Here is a 12,648-nt window from a genome sequence, read left to right as displayed (position 1 = left end):
CTCTGTACTCTAACGTGAGGGCATGGTGGGTTAGGGATTTTAATAAATGTGTGGGTGGAGAGGAGTACGGAGGCACTGACTTCTAAAGGGAGCATTCCAATGTGTTCTGACTCCTTTATCAGTCTATTAGCTTAAGCTGAGCTGGTGGATTTTATTGCAGACATTGTTCTAAAACTAGCACATGTCGTCTATTACTTCACCAATATGGATGTTTTTTAAAAACTGAATTAGTGTCTCATGCTTTGTTTTCTAGTCGTCCTCCTCCTCTTTGTTTGGGTACTGCTCCCAAGACGTCAATCCAATCATTTATTAGCAGTGCTCTATGCATTTTATTTTTAATATAGATCAAAATTAAGAAGTCATGGCACCACCAGATTATCAGGAAAATAATAGCCGAATGGTTTAGTCTCAGTTATTATTAATAAATACCTGCCTGTTCTCAAAATACCAATAGTTTGAACCAACAATACAGTTATATAGTTTAATCAACAGACTCACTGAGCAAGGAACACTCTTCTAAACTACTAAGTAAAAGATGAAGGAATGAGGAAAAGAATAAGCTACTAAATGGAAAAACAATAAAAATAAACAAGTAAAAATAGAACAAATGAAGTGATACAATGATAAATAAATGGTTTATTTAATGCACAATTTGAAAATAAAGTCATATTAGTTTTAAACCAATTTGAATTTGTTTGCAACAAAGTATCATGTGGATTCCTCATAATGTATAACCAGAAATATTCAACGATTAGAGCATAAAATAATCCATAGAATGATCTATAGTAATAGACCTACATTAATAAGCATGGTTATAAACCAAAGTTTGTATTTAAGAGTTTTGTTGAGGTCAAATTAGCATTAAATTAAAGGAGATTACCTTAGACTAATTGACAAATTTGGTTTGTATTTAAAATAAGACAAAACATTATTTTGAGAAAACAATGTTTTATTATTTTTGGCAGATTTAGAAATCAATAAGCTTTGGGATGACTGATTCCTAGTTTACTGATCAATAACTGCAGTGATGGGTTTGGTATTGTGCACTACATATGATGGCAGATTTAGATTGTGTTACCCCTGACAAAATGGTGGCTTAAATAGATAGAAAGAAGCTAATGTTTAAAAAAAAAGTTAAAGTCTGAAGCACCATAAATAACAATATTATTGTTTCTGAGCATCAGATGTTTGCTACAGTTGACCACATGAGCAAACAAAAGCTATGTTTGTGAATGCTGGAGCTAGCATTTTTAGTATCCATCTCTACCTTTAGCTTAGCTAGAAGTAAAACAGAGCAAACACTGCTGAGAAAATAAAATGACTCTTCATTAGACCGTAGTCTTATAAAACAGACAAGCTTCAGTTACCGGACTATAAATGACTTAACTGTAATGAAATTGAAAAAGTTGAAGCAATGTAGCCTCAGCTGCTGCCTTCTTAAATGTTTTCTCTGCTTGGAACAGCTTTAACCATTATTGATGGAAATTGCATCCCAACTAATGAAAAATCAGCAGTCTCCCAAGACACCCAAAAAACCCTCCCCTGCCCCACTTTCCTCCATTTGTTCTCCCCCACATCACACCCACCTACCCACACTACCTCCTGTGTATTGGGCTTTACCAGTAAGATGAACAGCCTTGTCAAGATCAGCTGCCCGCCAAAACCATCAAATCTGTCACCAAGCACAAGGCACTAAAATAATTAAATCTCTTGGAAGCTGGGCCTCATCCCATCCTCCAATTTTTGGTCTGTCTTAATGATATATAATTTAATCCTACTACAGCCTCCATCCATGAACCGCTTGTAGAGAAAAATGCCTCAAGATCCTGGTGCAAATTGATAATATCGTGCAAAAGTTAACCTTAAATCTTAAAATCTATTCATTATAAAGAGCAACTTCCCACAGAAAAAATACCAGTCACTAATAATTCAATCTGGCTTTATTAAACATCAGATTGTTGTCAGAAAAATTACTTTTAATTATGACTTCAGTAGTGGAAGAGGGCTGATGCATTAATTCAGGGTTCACTAACCTGTAACAGGGTATTCTTGGCTAATTTTGTCTATTTCAAGTACATAGATTTGATTGACTTATGACTGGACTTGATTTGGGGGAGATTTTAACATCCACAATGGCAACATCCAAAAAAAGTAAATAATTCAGTTAAAACCTTTGGTTTGACTCAACATGTTAAACAGCCAACCCACATATGGGGACACACTCTGGACTTGAGCATCAGTAATGGTCTAAATATTTCCAAGCTCTCTGTAATTGATTTATGTATTTGACCCTATTGACCAGGTTTTTTGTATTTTTGTAAACATAATTTCCGTTGATGCACTTGACCAAACGGATATTCTTACAAAGTGCTTTTTTAAGGACAGCTCAGCTAAAACCTTTGATCAAGTTTACTCTCCCATCTTCCTTTCTACAGTATTATGTAAATGAGTTGCTAAGATGCTTTCTTACAGATAAAAGTAGAAAGTTAATGCATATGAACTTCATATCCAGTACGATATGGTGTTCTAATTCAACCATAAAACTTCACAACAATTAACCCCTTAAAATAAAGGTATCTTTTTGAGAGTTCTGTTTGAAAATGCAATGCCCAAAATGATCTTTATATGGGGGAACACTTCAACAAGCCCTCAACCTGCCAGACCAGCAATCCACAGTGGCAGAGACCCAAACAGACCAGATCTGCAGTGTGTGTTTTCCACACTACACACACCCCTCTCCTCATTGAATCTGCATCTTCGTACCTGTTTAAATTTCACATCTAAGGAATCAAGAGAAATGACCAGTTTGCATCTTTTACAGAAAAAAACAACAGCTTCTTTTCAAAATTGAGCAGACCTGTTGTGAAATATTTATATTGAAAAATAAGGATGATACTTGAAGGAGACAATCAGAATATCAAAAATATCGATTTCTCATCATTTCCAATATTTCATTGTCTCATTTCTAGTATCCACTAACTTATAAAGAAAAACAGATAGATTTCTGAAAACCTTGAACTTTAACTGCTGTGACATTAAGCTGCTCCGTATTGAGGTTATTGTGAAAAGGTAATAAGCGTGATATTTGTCTGTATAAGGCAGACATATTAACACTAACCCTGATGTCGTTCCTAAAGCTGCTGATCTCTCCTGTATGTCAAGGCAAAATTACCTGCAGCAGTGAACCAGTCCTCAAAGTTAGTCCTATTTTCATCACACTGCATAAAATACATTAAGAATAAGTACAATAGCCTAGCATACTGATGCACCACTGGAATTAATTGTCCAGTAATGCCCTTGTGTTTCCCCTTTTTTCTCTTTTTCTTAATGAGAAGAACTTTGATAGTCTATCACAAGCACTGTGTCCTCAAATGTTGAGAAACATTAATACAGGCAAGCACCAGTGCACACTCCTGAAGATGAAAATCATTTTAAACACTGACAATGAGTTATGACAACTTCAGTCACTCAACAGATGTGACAGTGCTGCCTGGTTATGAACGCTTAGAGACAATTTACTATCTTTCCTCCCTTTCCATCAAGCAGTCACCAACTAGGAAAATATTACTGATGTCTTTCAATTATAAATCTAAGACTCCATGCACAGTTTGGGTGTGTCTGAGTGTGTGCAATAGTATGTTTGACAAAAACGTACGCAATGTACTTCAGAGATGGCAGGCTTCTAACTGTGAATGTAGAGAAAGTGAAAGTATTCTCATGTTTTAGTTCATTATCTTTTTGTCTATCCTTCCATCCATCTATCTATCCATCCATCTATCCATCCATCCATCCAATTATATATACAACCATCACCCAGCCTATCCCCACAATTATCACCCAACCAACCCAAATGCCAATGACTTCACATCTGAAAAGCGCTGCAAATGGCCCACAACATTTGGTACAACGGCCTTGTCGCACACCATGTTACACTCAGTCAAACAATCAAATTTTATTTGCACAGGGGGCGTGCTGTGGTGGCGCAGGGGGTTATCACGCCCCACGTTTGGAGGCCTTAGTCGACATCTCGGGTTCGACTCCCAGTCCCAACGACCTTTGCCGCATGTCTTCCCCCCTCTCCTCACCCTCCTTCCTGTCAGCCTACTGTAGAAAAAATACGAGCCACTAACGCCGCAAAAACTCTTCAGAGAAAAAAATGAATGAGTCCCTCCAGGACTGGAGTTTGACACCCCTGTTTTAGGCCAAAGACCATTTGACACTGTCAAGAAAATCCGAGCTCATCCCACTTCCCCATGCTGGAGATTTTAGTTTAACAGTAATAATAAATAAAGTTATCTTTAAAATGAATCACTCAAGTGATATCAAGGCCCAACAGTAGACTTAAGTGTCAATAAAATAAATCTAGTTGTGTGTGTTGTTTTTGTCTCATGCAAACTTTGCTTTCATTCTACTTTTTTCTATCTAATCATAAGAAATCATAGTCAGTCAGAGAGAGTCATTAAACAGGAAAAGCAGGTTTCCTGGAAAAAGAGGAAGTTTCCAGCCTGCAGATTTATAAAAATAGTTGAGACTATTTTAAAGCATGAAAGTTTTAAAAAATTAAATCTAAACATTTTGAGTAATTTGATAAGATTCAAAGTAAAATACTTATATTAATATTGATTTACTTGTAATAATACTTACACTTATATTTGTGAGAACACTTATAAGAAAAACAAGCAAATGTAACTTTGGTATCAAATAATTAGAATCATGTATTATTCTTGGTTTCTTTTCAGAAAACATCTGTAATAACTCACATTAAGATTATAATAAGAATAATTAATAAGTTATGGTTATAAAATTATAAATGAATGATAGATCAGAGAAGCTGAAGAAAATAAATGTGATATAAGTTATGGTTATAAAATTATAAATGAATGCTAAATCAGAGAAGCTAAAGAAAATAAATGTGATATAAATGTGATTTTGACATTGAACTTGAAATGGTGTAAAAGGTTGTAAAACTGCAATTAAACATCACTGATATGTTGGAGGTAGATGGTAGGTGAAAGGTGACAGGAAGGGAAAAAGGGGAACTAACAGGAGAGCAGAGATGATCAGCACCTTATATGGAAACAGGAGGTTGAGCAGCCCTGAGACATTGGCACAGACATCATGACATGATGTCTCTTAAGACAGTGACGGATATGAGATCATCTGTCTAAGCAGACAGATGAACCCTATATAAGGTGGGTGCAAAAGAGGAACCGTTCGTTGGATCCTCCGGGCAGCTTCGAGCCAAGATCGAGATGGACAAAGAACTCTGCAGCTGAAGAAGAGCCGGGGCCACGGAGCCGGAGACTGTCCTGCACATGGAGACCAACCCGTCTGGCCCACAATCTGTGGCTTCGAATCGCACTTCTCTCATCGGCTGGGTTCTGACCCCAAAGACAAAGATGAAGACAAAGACAAGGAAGAAGAACTGGTGCCTTTTTTCCTGCCAGCACCAAGTCCTGTGTGACCTCACCATCCCTGCGGAGAAGAAGTTCATCGGACCTGCGGAGATCCTGGCCTTCGCCGATCAACATCTTCCTCCTGCTGCCACACCTTCTTCGTCGTCGTGCCAGGTCTGGGGTTCGAGACGCCAAACTCCGTCCGTCTCTCTCAAAGGTTCCCTTTTTTAGTTCTCAGTGTCAGCAGTAGGGAAAGATAGACTAGATGACTGATTTTACTTATTTGATTATTTCTGCTACTGAATTAAGCTGTACTGACCCTTGCAAAAATGCCTTACTAATAAAATATTTAGCATAAAGAAAATCTAAAAGATGTTGTGGACATTCAGTTAATGAGTCACCTTAAAGTTCTTTGATGGTTGTAAAATAGCTGTGATGTTTGATTCTGGAGAGGAAGAGGTGGAAAATGTTTTTAGGTTGCTGGTAGCCCATATTTAAAACATCAACCTTGGGACTCGCCCGAGTTACTAAAACCTACCTGGTTCAATAACAAATGCAAGTTGCAAAATAGAGAACGAGCGACCGTTAACAGGTGTGCTCTGTGAAACTAGTTGGCTGTAGGCTGCTCAGTCTGGCTAATTCACAGGGGGAAGAAGGGTGGGACACCTGGATGTAGGCCGTCAGATAACCAGGCGAATCGTTTCTCGAAACCAGCTTAAACAGAGTTTACTTCAGTTCTGGACAGGGTAAATCCCAGCAGATTTAGGAAACTCAACGGACCCGTTAGACGGAGAGCTGGTAGCACATCTCCCCTCTCAGAAGAGGAAGTACGAGAGTGAGAGAGTAGAGACAGAAAGGAGGGGGGGGGGGGTGTTGCGCAACAACAACACATGTCAGTAAAGCAGCCTTCTTTACTCTGTCTCCACAACCAACTGAGACTTTAAAGAAAGTCTGTATTATTGTAGTGCAACAGAGACACAAACAAACATCTACTGAAAAGGTTAGCTTTGACATGCTGCTGGCCATTTCTAGCCGAGCAGCAACACCTGAGAGCTTCATGATGTTTTGCAACAGAATCTTCTGTTGAAAGTCAAAGCTAACCAACAAGGTACATTACAAAGTCTCGGAAATCGAGTGTGGAAAAGCAGGACTTGGCAACACTGACTCCAAGGCAAAACGTGATGTGAGCTTAAACACAATTAGAAATCTTGTTAGTTGCAATCAGAGAATACCAGCTGAACACCAGATGACATGTACTGAAACACACCTTGTGCCATCTTGAAAGAAAATGGGAAGGCATATGTCCACACTTGTCAGACGGCCCTCTTGTCAACCAGAAACATGCTGAAATACAGGACATCAGAGTCCCTGTTTGTCCTTCATGTATAGGTAAACAGGGAACAATTTAACTTCTATTTTGTTTTACATAGGTATTTTTAAATACCTTACACAAGTACCAAATAAGAAATCAAGTAAAAAGTTAATCTACAGAAGTTGTAAAAATTTCACACACATTTTGGATTTGCCCTTTTATCAGTTGCTCTGTTGTTGTTTATAATGGTATTTATGCTGAAATTTTGCCCTAACTGGACATTGAGTTGCTCTTTATCCTATTTTATATGTTGCATATTCCTACCTTTGTGTGAATCTACTTGCTTTGGTTCCGTGTAATTTGAAGGACATTGAAGAATATTTCTATTCTATTCTGTTCTGTTTGGTAGAAAAGAATAGTTTGGCAATGTATTTTGGCTTCCAACATCAGCAAGAATTAGTTTGACCTTATTTGGGGAAATTTGTTTTATATAGTTGAAAATGTATTTGTTGTTCGTCATACAATTATTTGTATTTTGGTACTGTAGAATGCAGTTGTTTAAAAACATTTATAAAATTGGTATGTTATGGCATACCATGTATTGTATGGTATGGTCTGATATGGTGTGTTGTGGTGTGAGATGGTGAATGAAAATCATTGGGTCAATAACATTAACATTGACATTGATCAATGAACCACACCAATGCATCATTTTCAGTCAGAAGAAATATGTTGGGCAAATTAAGATGTAGAAATATATTTTATTTATTTTCTGTTGATCAATGACCATCTTAGTTTGCAGTAAATTACTGAGGAATATAAATATTTATTTCACAAATTGCATCATTTTTGGTGGTTCTTGTGCTACTTGCTCATGTCAGACATTGGCAGTATAACCTTTCACAAGGCTTTAATGATTGGACGTTTTACTTTAATTGACTTTGCAAAATCAATTAAGTGTTTGCACTAAATATTTTTACAAAGACAAAATAATTATAAGAGGATTTTCCAACCCTCTAAGCAATGAGGATAAACTGTAAAGAGAGTAGCCTAAAGACAAAGATAAATTGTTTCCAACAGATGATTGCTCATTGATAAATGGCTGATTTCTGGGTCTTGACTGTTTCACAATTCTGTCCAGCATTGGCAATGTACTGCTCAAGGTAAGTCACCAAAGTATTAAATTCTATTACTATTTTAAAACAAAGTGTAGAACTTGACATTTAAAGAATGTCAAGTTCTGTTTTCATGGCAACAGAAAATTTTGCTGAATCAGCAGTAACGTAAAAGGTTAAAATTGGATTCACTTTGAAAATTATGTTGGAAAACAAATTAAAGTTCTTTCCAACAGTGTCATATTGTAAATGTCAGTAGGTAGTAGTGAAAATCTACTATTAAATGTGATTGTGTGCTAATAAAAAGAAAGATCCCGTCAAAAATACACCACTAAAACTAACAGATCCTTTCTTTGAACAGAAATAATTTATCATTTTTAAAATGCTTTGAGGAGATTGTTTTTCTTGCTGATTAAGATTTTTTCAATATGTTGACATGCTGTGACATTGTAAAGGGCTGTAAGTGCAAGGGTTCTATTATATTAACTACATAATGTCACATTGTGTGACTCAAATGCTGAAAACACTGAGGAGACATGGAATAAAGAGGTAAATTTTTAAATGTAAGTGAATATTGTTCTGCCGTTCCTTTGCAGTGGTATGGATCAGCAGTCATCTCTGAATAAAAAAGGAGTAAAGCGTTTGAAGGTGAGTGACTGTTGTCAGTCTTTTTTGTTGCAGGATTGTGACACCAGGTGTTGATGGTCCTGGAGGAAGTCCTGAACTTGGACAATTGTCTTGTAAAGAGTAGATACTGTATATGTATATGGCAGGTAAGTTGGTTGTTTATTCACTTCCAATGCTTTGTGAGTTAGCAGCTCTTACAGTTGACCTTTAATTTAACCAGATTTTTAACCTTTAGCAGTGGATGCTTAATAATGGTCATCAGGTTCATTTGCTTTTGTTTGTATCATGATTTGAAATTTGGCATTGGAGTGAAGCTTAACTGACAACAAAACTATCAATATCACAATATTGACAATTATTGTTACTTTAATGATCATCCCAAATCGTAGTAGTGTATCAGTACCAGTGCTGTCAGTTGATTAAGAAATATAATCAGATTAATCACACTCTGGTGCTGTGATTAATCACAATTTTTCACTATGGCTAACTTTGTAAGCTTGAAATATGAATACACATGCAATCGTGGTTCTTGCAGTAAAGGTGCCATGGACAAGCCCTGCCCTCTACCACACTCCAACCAGTAATCTGACATTTTCTTAGCAGCAGAAAGCAGGTAATGTAGTCTTCCAGTACCCAACATCAACTAAGGGAAAGCTTACTCCACTACACATACTTACAAGTAGCACCAAACATATTCAGGGGACAACTGATAGATAAGTTGTATTTAATTTTCTAGTTCTTGGCTGCCCTAGCCCTTTCTGATGCCACCTAGGTAATGGGCCATGTAGCACATATCAAAAACCACCACTGTATAAGTGATTGTCTCAAATCAAACATGTCTGCAGGTTCTCAGTTTTCCAGGTTTTTATGTTCAGGAAGGTTTGAAGGAATTCCTTTTGTTTTAAATGTTCATCTAGAAATGTCACTCTCCTTTCATTTCCTATGGAACTTGTGCGATGCGTCGAGAGTCGCTTATCCTCATCCGGTCGAGCGACCGGCGTAATCAATGCATGTGAACATGAAACAGTAGATGTGCACACATGGGTTAGCAATGCAACACAAGACAGTTAAAAAATGTTCAACTTTTGTTGCTGTCCATTGTTGTGAAAAATCTTTCACTGTGATTGGTCAACCCAGTGTGTGAGTCAAGTCCATAACGCACTGCTGTGAACTAAATGACCCTCCATGGGAGAGAGGCTATGGGCTTTGACTAATCTGCTTTATGTAACAGTAACACATTAAAAGTTTCAGATTAGTTGCATGCGTTAACGCTAATCAAACCTAAACTAGCAACTTCAGTGACTTTGAAGCAAGTTGTCGGAAATAAATAAAAAATAAAAAAACTGCCAGCACAGTGTTTTATGGAAGCAGCCAGTTAGAGTTTTATGTGGATCAAAAAAGCAGGAAGATAAAATTATTTACAAGCTACTAAATTGGTTAACTAGACTTTTGATTTCCATATTCTGATATCTGTAATATGGCATAATGCAATAAATCACAAAGAAACAGAACAAGGTAATATGATAATAAAAAACTACATTTTCTTATTTTAGCTATCTCTGTTTTCAGCATAAAGAAAATTTATTAAACAACCTACCATGAAAACCAAATGCAATATTGACTCTGGTCTACAATTTGTCAATAAGAAATGTATGACAGTGTGGAAATATCTAACTCCACCGTTTATGAGGGCTTTCATAAAATATAATCTTTGGTAATAGTGTTCTGGAGACAGCCCTATGTATTATTGAACACTTCTCATTTTCATTCAAACAACCTGTAAGTCATTCATGCCCTCACACTCACTAACACAAACATAAATATACACACACATAGATGTGCAAAGGTCCTCACAATATTTTGCTAGAGAATTTGTCATCCTTTCCTTTTGCAGCCAATTTGCTGTGGCTAGTCATGGCATTTATCAAAGCAGACCAGCGCAGGTAAATGTGCATTCGTCAAGCAGTTTCACTGGGCCTTATTTATTTCACATTTGCTGTGAGCTTATCCAAACGTTCATTGACAGAATAATATGTGTGCTAACATACAGGAACTTTGAGTTGGGGTCAAGTCTTTATAATCATTGCTTCCTAATATTGACTTCTCATCCCTGGGTTTTATTTACTTGTATCATTTTCTAGCTTCATCACATCCTAACAGCCTGCTTGTTTAAACCTATTTCAACTGAATATGTGAACCTTCACGGGTAAGGATTTGTTTACTGTAGCTTCCCTGCAGCTATGTCAGACAATATGTTGAGTGGCCAAAATGACTTTCCACTGGAGAATTTGTTGGGATGCACAGAGCTCAGTCTAAAGCACAGTTCTGGTTTTCACTCTGCATTCAGCTGTATCCACTGTAGGCCATATATTTTTATCAATACCACCAGTCTGTAAGCATTCTACTGGTCCGATACTGGGGAATCCACGATACCGACACTGACAAAACTTTGTGGACTGGCAACATATGTGCAGCGATAAAACATTTAAAATAACTCAACTACAAACACTTTCATGGTGAGAGGAGAATCTCTGCTAGCCTCTTCTGTACAGTATGACCAGAGGACCATCATTCCTGCTGTCTCACATTCCTAAGGAATTTGTAAGGAATATTGCTTTTAGATGATGAAAGAGTGTAAAAATGTCACATTCATTACTTGTTCTTATGAAGTCATGTAACATTTCAAGTGGTTGTTTTATTTTGTTGGTGTATTTTTTTTCACTTTAAAATGAATGAAACCTATTTTGCCATATCTATTGAATTTGCTCCCCATCTGTAACACAAACTGCCTTCAGCCTCAGGCCACATCACAATTGATTTGGCTATCTCCATATGAGCTTCATTTAGTTATTTTACACAAACCCAGAGGAGTAACTATTAAAGAAATGTCAGAAGTATCTTGTAACACAGTGGAGTGCATCCAATGAGATTAAGACTAGACTTCAAATGTTGGTTTTATAAAGCTTAGAGTCATTTATATGATCAAGAGCGATGTCCATGTAGCCTGCTGTAGGCTCAGTGTGTTGGAGGGCATATTCACCAACCATTCTCACTCCATTACTTTTCCTACTGCTCTCTAGTATCTGCAGAAAACTTGATGATATTATTAACTAGATGTTATCTCTATGTTTTTCCTTCAGTGCATAGAAGCTTTCCCTCTCCTGCCCCCTGCTGGTGGTGGCAGGTGTCTGCTCTTACTGAACCTGGCTCTTTGGAGTGTTCCTCCTGTTACAGGCAGCTGTTTCTGTCCACTGTCACTGCATTCTTTTTACTCCAGTGTGGCTGCTACAAAGTTATAGACATGATGTCTATAATTGTTAGCCTCAGTTTGTTAATGAGAAATTGTCTTGCTAATTTGTTGTAAAATAAATTTGACTGCAATATATTATACTTAATAACTGAGGGCTTTAAAGGTCAATCAAAGGTTGAAAGCAGGTTCTACCGAATGTATCTATGGAGCACAAAATAAATTGACATCACATCAGTTGAAATATGTAGGTTCCTTCTTTAAGGAGCAGCATGGAGTCCCACAGTGGTCAGTGGTGGCTGAGAGCTGCTGCCCACTGGCAGTGTGAGTCTGGCCTACTGTAAGTTACCCTGAAGCTGAGCTGGCTCTTCTACAACCAGACGCCTTGGCAGGGAATTCAATACTTCACAAAGATCTGAATTTGGAAACTGACTTTATGTAGATCAAATTAAGCTCATTGCCAAGGTTTTGTTCTTGTTTTATATAAGCAATACCAAATCAAGAAAATTAATAAATATCTTGTTAGGATTTAACTTAATTAGAAAAATAAGCTCTTTTTTAAAGACACATCTACAAGAAAAATGAAACCATCACTAACAGCCAGAAAAAAATATAAAAACCCATTGCTATGAGACCTGGAAAAAATTCCCCTATAGGAACTTATAGTTCTGTCTTTTCTAGTGTATTTCTTTTGCAGCATCCAAAAGAGTCTGAAGTGGGTCTTAGTGGGTAACTCCAACTAGCAACAATGTTGACTAACTCTTGTGGTACCAGAGTGTGAGGCAGAGCCAATTTCCTTAATTTTGGGATGATTTGGATACTGACGTGTGAAGCTGATCATATCCACAGATCGTAGCTACCTTAAAAAAGGTCTTAAAATCAACTTCTGTCCTGTGTTGCTCTGCAGTGAGAGGTTTGGCTGACAGACCCGTCCACCAGGTCATCTCTGCA

The sequence above is a fragment of the Xiphophorus couchianus genome, chromosome 11, assembly GCF_001444195.1.
Source record: "Xiphophorus couchianus chromosome 11, X_couchianus-1.0, whole genome shotgun sequence".
Lineage (NCBI taxonomy): Eukaryota > Metazoa > Chordata > Actinopteri > Cyprinodontiformes > Poeciliidae > Xiphophorus > Xiphophorus couchianus.
Note: the sequence above shows the minus strand (reverse complement) of the source record.